Raw genomic sequence first — 5,858 nt, forward strand, 5'->3', positions numbered from 1 at the left:
GTGGGTCGAGGTTTTGCGTGGCACTTGACTGCACAAGAATACCCCACACAGGTATGCTTGTTTCTATACCTTCACCTTGAGCTAGGTCTGAGCACTTCGGGTGGGAGGGAGCTTTACAAATCACACTCAAAGAACTAAGACTTGCCTGACAATGTTTATAGACACAGTCAGCACTTCCTTATCTTCATGTGGATTCTTCATCTGATGCTGAGCAGAAAATAGTATTTAAACTTTTTTGATTGCAAAAAGCTTTAAATTTATAGAAAAGGTGCAGAAATAATACAGTGAACTCCTGTGGATCCTTCATCTAGATGAACTCACTTGACATATTTCCTGACACTTCCTTTCTGTCTTGATAATTTTTGATCTTGGGTCATATATGTGATGCATATCCCCTGGAAATACTGATTGATTTGAATACATATCACATAATTCTGGCAATGTCTTTTACTGTAATATGATTTTTCAAATGTAAACATTCACTGTATCACCTTTTCTACAAAAAAGTCTTTGCTGAAGCACTTGAGCGTAAGCTGTAGGCATCACTTCCTTTCATCCCTGACGGTATCAATGTACATTTCCTAAAATGACAATGTTTTCTTACAAAGAATTATATACTAAATAAATTCAGGAAATTAAACATTAGTAAAACTGTTTCATATACTGTTAAAAACTATATTTAGTGTCTCTATTTGTCTAACTACTGTCCTTACTATGTTTTTTTAAAAACTACACAGTGCATTTAATGATCATGTCTTTTACATTTTCAATTAATCTAAAATACTTCCTCCACCTTTCATGGTTACTTGATATTTCAAGAGTACAGAGCAGTAGTAACGTGGAATGGCCTCAGTTTGAGTTTGTCTGACTGTTGATTTCACTCAGGTTATGCTTTTGAGGGGAGCAGGAAGATCACAGAAATAATGTATCATTGCCACTACCTAATACCTCAAAAGACAAGGGTATTATTGTATCATTGTTGGTGATGATAACTAGTCAATTAGAGTGGTGTCTGCCAGATTTTGCTATGGTAAAGACTCAGTTCCCTTCTTATAATGTGGGAAGATACTTTCCATCCATGAATATAAACATGCTCCCAAATGTTCACTTAGCAATCATTGTTAGAGCTTTTCTGTATGATTTAGGACAATTATGGTTTCAACAGGGCACTTTTCCCACCATTCCTTCTACATTTATTAGTTAGCACACTATTGCAAAAAGTCTTAGGCTTTTATCTGACCATCTACATGCATCCATCCATCTAGTTTCTTTCTCTCTCCTTTTTCTTCTACCTTCCCTTTCCTCCTGTCCCTCTCCGCCCCTCCTTCCTCTTCTCCTCCCCTCCTCTCTCTTCTCTTCTTCTGTCTCCTCTCAGAATCAGTGTGCAGTCATGGATGACTTTAATTATATTTTGTAAAATAGACAATTTTTAAATCCCCACCCTCAGTTGACTATTTCTTTTTTTACTTGAACCAACTTCTACTGTGATATAAACTTGTCATATAGAGACTCATTTTAATTTTTGTCTAGAAATCTGTAAAATTTAACTTAAAAGTGTTTCCACAGAATGCTTTCTGAAGCTGAGTCCAACAACTTTTGGACAAACCCTTTTGCCGTGCCTACCTCTGCCCTCTACTATGCCGTGTAACTGTGATTGGCAGGTCCTGTGAAGATAGCAGCTAAGGGGAAGACTGAACTGAGTAAAACTTTCCAGAGTCAGCTTTTTGTTAAATATTCTTCGTGTCCCTCAATCTGATTTGGGTTCTTGAAAAATCGTATAATTATAGTGTTGACACCTAATGCAAGTCAGATAGGCCTGGAGGATAAATGGAGGTTTTATAGGGCCAGGGCATGCCATTCCTCTTATTATTTTTAATTTATTTTGGTTTTCAATATAACTACTGTTTTCATTTTTAGGGAAAAAATGAGGTTGTATTTTTTAAAATATCAGGTTTAAAAGTAAAATCTCTTTTTTCCAAAGTAAAGTTGACAACTTAAACATAAACCCCTCTGTATTCTCTTTTTTAGAAGCACCTGCTGTATTACTTAAAATATCAAGTAATTTTTAAAAATATCTTCTTGGACTTAAAAAAATCCCTAATTAATGTTGAGCCATGTTTTAACTTTTTAACAAATGCCATTTAAAAATATTTATAATGTATAGTAGAGCATTTTAAAGGCTTAAGTGATTTAGTTTTAAGTGTAGTTTTCCCCTGAAACATAAGGATGTAACATTTATTGAGAAATTTATTAACCACACAATAGTCCTTCTCTTACAGCAGTGCTTCTCAACTCGCTCAGGTTAAGAATGAATTATATTTAAATTATTTTTAATCAGTTGCAAATAAATAGATGGTTCTACCACCTATGGCTAGGGTGTAGTTTGAGTCATATACATCTCACCATGAAAATTCAATACTGAAATAATTTTCCAGCATGCTCAAAGAGGGACCCACTGATCATGTGTTTGGATGTCATGGCATGTCAAAAGGCTACCGAAGTTTCTAAACATTTTCTTGAAATTCTCTTAATTATTGTGGGCTAGCTGCAAACTGTTCATGGACTGGCAGACCATGTTTTGAGTGTCACTGTTGGAAAAATATATTTCATCCTTGTAACTGTCCTCTGAGAAAAATACTGTTCCCATCCCAGTTTTACAGGGAGGAACAAACGAGAAACAACAACACAACAATGAAGCTCCATGTGCTTTTTTTAATTTCAACAGCTCACGGTGAGACACGAAGTAGAACTCAGATTCAAATCCAGGCAGACAGTGCCTAGAGAGGAGCTGGTATTTAGACCCAGAAGACTGAATCAGAAATTTGTTCTCTTCTTCACGCACTTGTTTCGTTTTAATGATGTCAAGTAAGAACAGTTCAGCTTGGGTCATCAGATGGTAACCACCTTAAACAGACTTTTTACAGTGTATAAACCTCCCTGCATCCACACCTCTGTTGCTCATGTCTCTTGGCGGAAGAAGAGGAGCTTTTTTTCCAGGCCAAGATCAACACCTTTGTCCCTGGATCCCATTCTTTCTTTCCTTGGATGCTCTTGTTCCATCAACCATCCCACTCAAAGCCCCTGTGGAAGGGCAGGAGCTTGGTCTACTTTACAAATGAGGAAGCTGAGGTCCACAGACAGAAACTTACCAAATATGTAACTAAGGCTGCCTGGACATGGGATGACTGGATCTGACAAGGACAGTGCCTGCTTACACCAGTCCCTTAGCTAGAGCAGGTAGCACTTCTCTTTCATGCTCAAAAGTGTCCCACATTGGACAGTAAATTATCTGGTCACCTTTATTTGCTAGTGAGTTTCAGCGGCAGAGCTGGTGCCTGACTGGCCCTAATCCCAGGGATCTTTGTATTACTCTGGGGTACCCCTTAAAATTCAGAGAATTACAGAATTTAAAAGGAAGGTTTATTTTCCATCAGTATTCATTCAGTTAGCATTTATTGGCACCAGGTGTCAGACATTGTGCTAGAAGATACGAACTAAAAAAATGAATGGGATGGTTCAAAGTGTCAGAAGCTCATTCTCCAGTGAGAAAATAGATCCTCCAATTATGACACTAAGGACAGGTTACCTCATGTACAGCAATTCAAAATGAAAATGCAGGGCTCTTTGTTTAAAAATTAAGAATTTTGAGATGGAGACAGGGCGTTGGGCTTCCCAAGCAGGGGGCCTGTCCGTATCAGTGAGGGGTTCTTGGGATTATGGAAACACACAGGAGTTACCAGCTCGAAGGCTGGTCCTGACAGTGTTGACCTTAGAGGTTAAATACAATGACGCTGTTTCTTCAGTAGATCATGTCTGTGGTATTTCAGACCACATGTTACTGAGGACAATCATTTTGACACAAATGTCAAAGAGCAAGAATCTTGTCATTGTGACCATCAGTGACCTACTGCAGGTTCTGTCACATGTCCTGTGGTAGGCATAGAGATGTGCCACCCGGTCCCCCTTTAGGACTTATTAGGAGTAGCTGTGGGCAACCAGTTAGCCCTTCTGGGAACAGCCCTACGACACTGTCCACCTGAGGGACTATATCAGCTCTTCTGGGGACAGCCAGAGGACACTGTCTACCTGAGGGACTGTCAGTCCTTCTGGGGACAGCCTGAGGACACCGTCCACCTAAGGGACTGTGTCAGCCCTTCTGGGAACAGCCGGAGGACACTGTCCACCTGAGTTGGAGGAGAAGGCCGGGCCATCAGTATACGGTAGGACAACCCCTGTGCCATTTTTGTGCCATGGTGTTTCACAGATGGGCTGAGGTTACCTGGGAAATATCCCAGCTCCACTTTTCCCTCCACCCAATCCTGCTTCTTTCTTGATTCTAAAAACGTTGATTCCAAGGGCACCCTGGAACCTCCCCATCCACATCCTGAACACTAAACTCCACTGCAGAATCTGTATCACAGAGAATCCAAGTGCAACATGGACCAAAAGAGCTTCTGGTGAGGATTCAGGATTGGGGGGTGGGGTATCACAGATCAAACTCATAACCTTGTGCTTACCAGGCTTGTGCCACTGAGCTAAATCTTGGGCCCAGTACTCAGGATTTTTGAGATGCTTAAAGGCTTATACTTATAGCCTTTACTTCTAAATTTCAAAACATAAAATGGTGCAAACAAGGATTCTATGTATGAATGTGGTTACTCTCTTGAATTAAAAACCTCAACTCAATAAAGGCCAACATGCCCATATTTTGTGGAAATTAATCCATGAATTTTCTGGAATTCTTGAGAAAAGCTGTGTTCTCAATTGGTGTTTCAGAAACAAGAGCTCTTAACTGCTACTTATGAAGTATTGATATAGGGGAATGAAACTCCCGACCTATTACATGTCCAGTATGAGTTCGTGTTCTCTAAAATCAAAGAATAAATTTTAGGAACAACGAAGTCTAAGAGTAGGAATATTTATTGAGAGAAACAAAGCTTCTGTCTGAGAGACTCAAGGGGTCCAGAGTGATTTGCTAGATTCTGTATTTCCTCAGGATTTTTATAGAGTAAAACCATGAGGTGTGGTGGGTCTAAATTGGGAAAAACTGGAAACATGCTATGTTTAGCCAGTAAGATTAATAGCTCAGGTAAAGTTGATTAAATTGGGAACAAATAGGGAGGCAATCACATAGAAGCAAGCATTCTTAGAAATCAATGAATCCTCCTATAGGGGACTGGGATGGTGACTCCTGACTTCTCAAGGTGATCCAGATTTAATCCCTAAGGATTATACTTAAAGGTGTGGTTGCATTTGTTTTGCCTTCTATCTGGCCCACAGCAAGAGGTGTGTGTCTCCTCCAAGGTCATCAGATATCTGGTCCTCTGTGCAGGCTTCTTCGAGGGCCTAGCCCTGCCTGCCTATAATATTCTAAACTAGCTCAGCTGCCTGTAATAGTAGGATGCAATTTCCTTTTATTGACACACTCGGACATTTTAGATCATTTGATTACTAAACCAAGTTGACTATAGACATGGCTCCCAGGTTGGGCGTTAATTGTTGATCTTTCTTAGTTTTCTTCATTCCAAGAGGAGTATTTCTTTCCTTTTAGTAAAATACAAGTTCATCCATTACTAGTGTGACTCATATTAGCAGCATTACAAATCTAGTTTTTGAGACGTGGCTATAGAATGTCAGTTAAAGACATTCTCAAACAGCACTGGTTGTGAAGTGACTTACACATTCAGGTACTAAATGTAACATACTTCAAGGCATAAAATTCTGGATTTAAGCTGGGTGTGGTGACACTTTGGAGGCTGAGGCAGGAGGACTGTTGCAAATTCAAACCCAGTTTGAACTACAAAGTGAGCTCAAAGCCAGCCTGAATTGCATAGCAAGACTTTGTCTCAGAAAGAAAA

Source organism: Cavia porcellus, unplaced genomic scaffold (assembly GCF_034190915.1).
Source record: "Cavia porcellus strain 051 isolate PalLab524CR breed Dunkin Hartley unplaced genomic scaffold, mCavPor4.1 scaffold_4, whole genome shotgun sequence".
Lineage (NCBI taxonomy): Eukaryota > Metazoa > Chordata > Mammalia > Rodentia > Caviidae > Cavia > Cavia porcellus.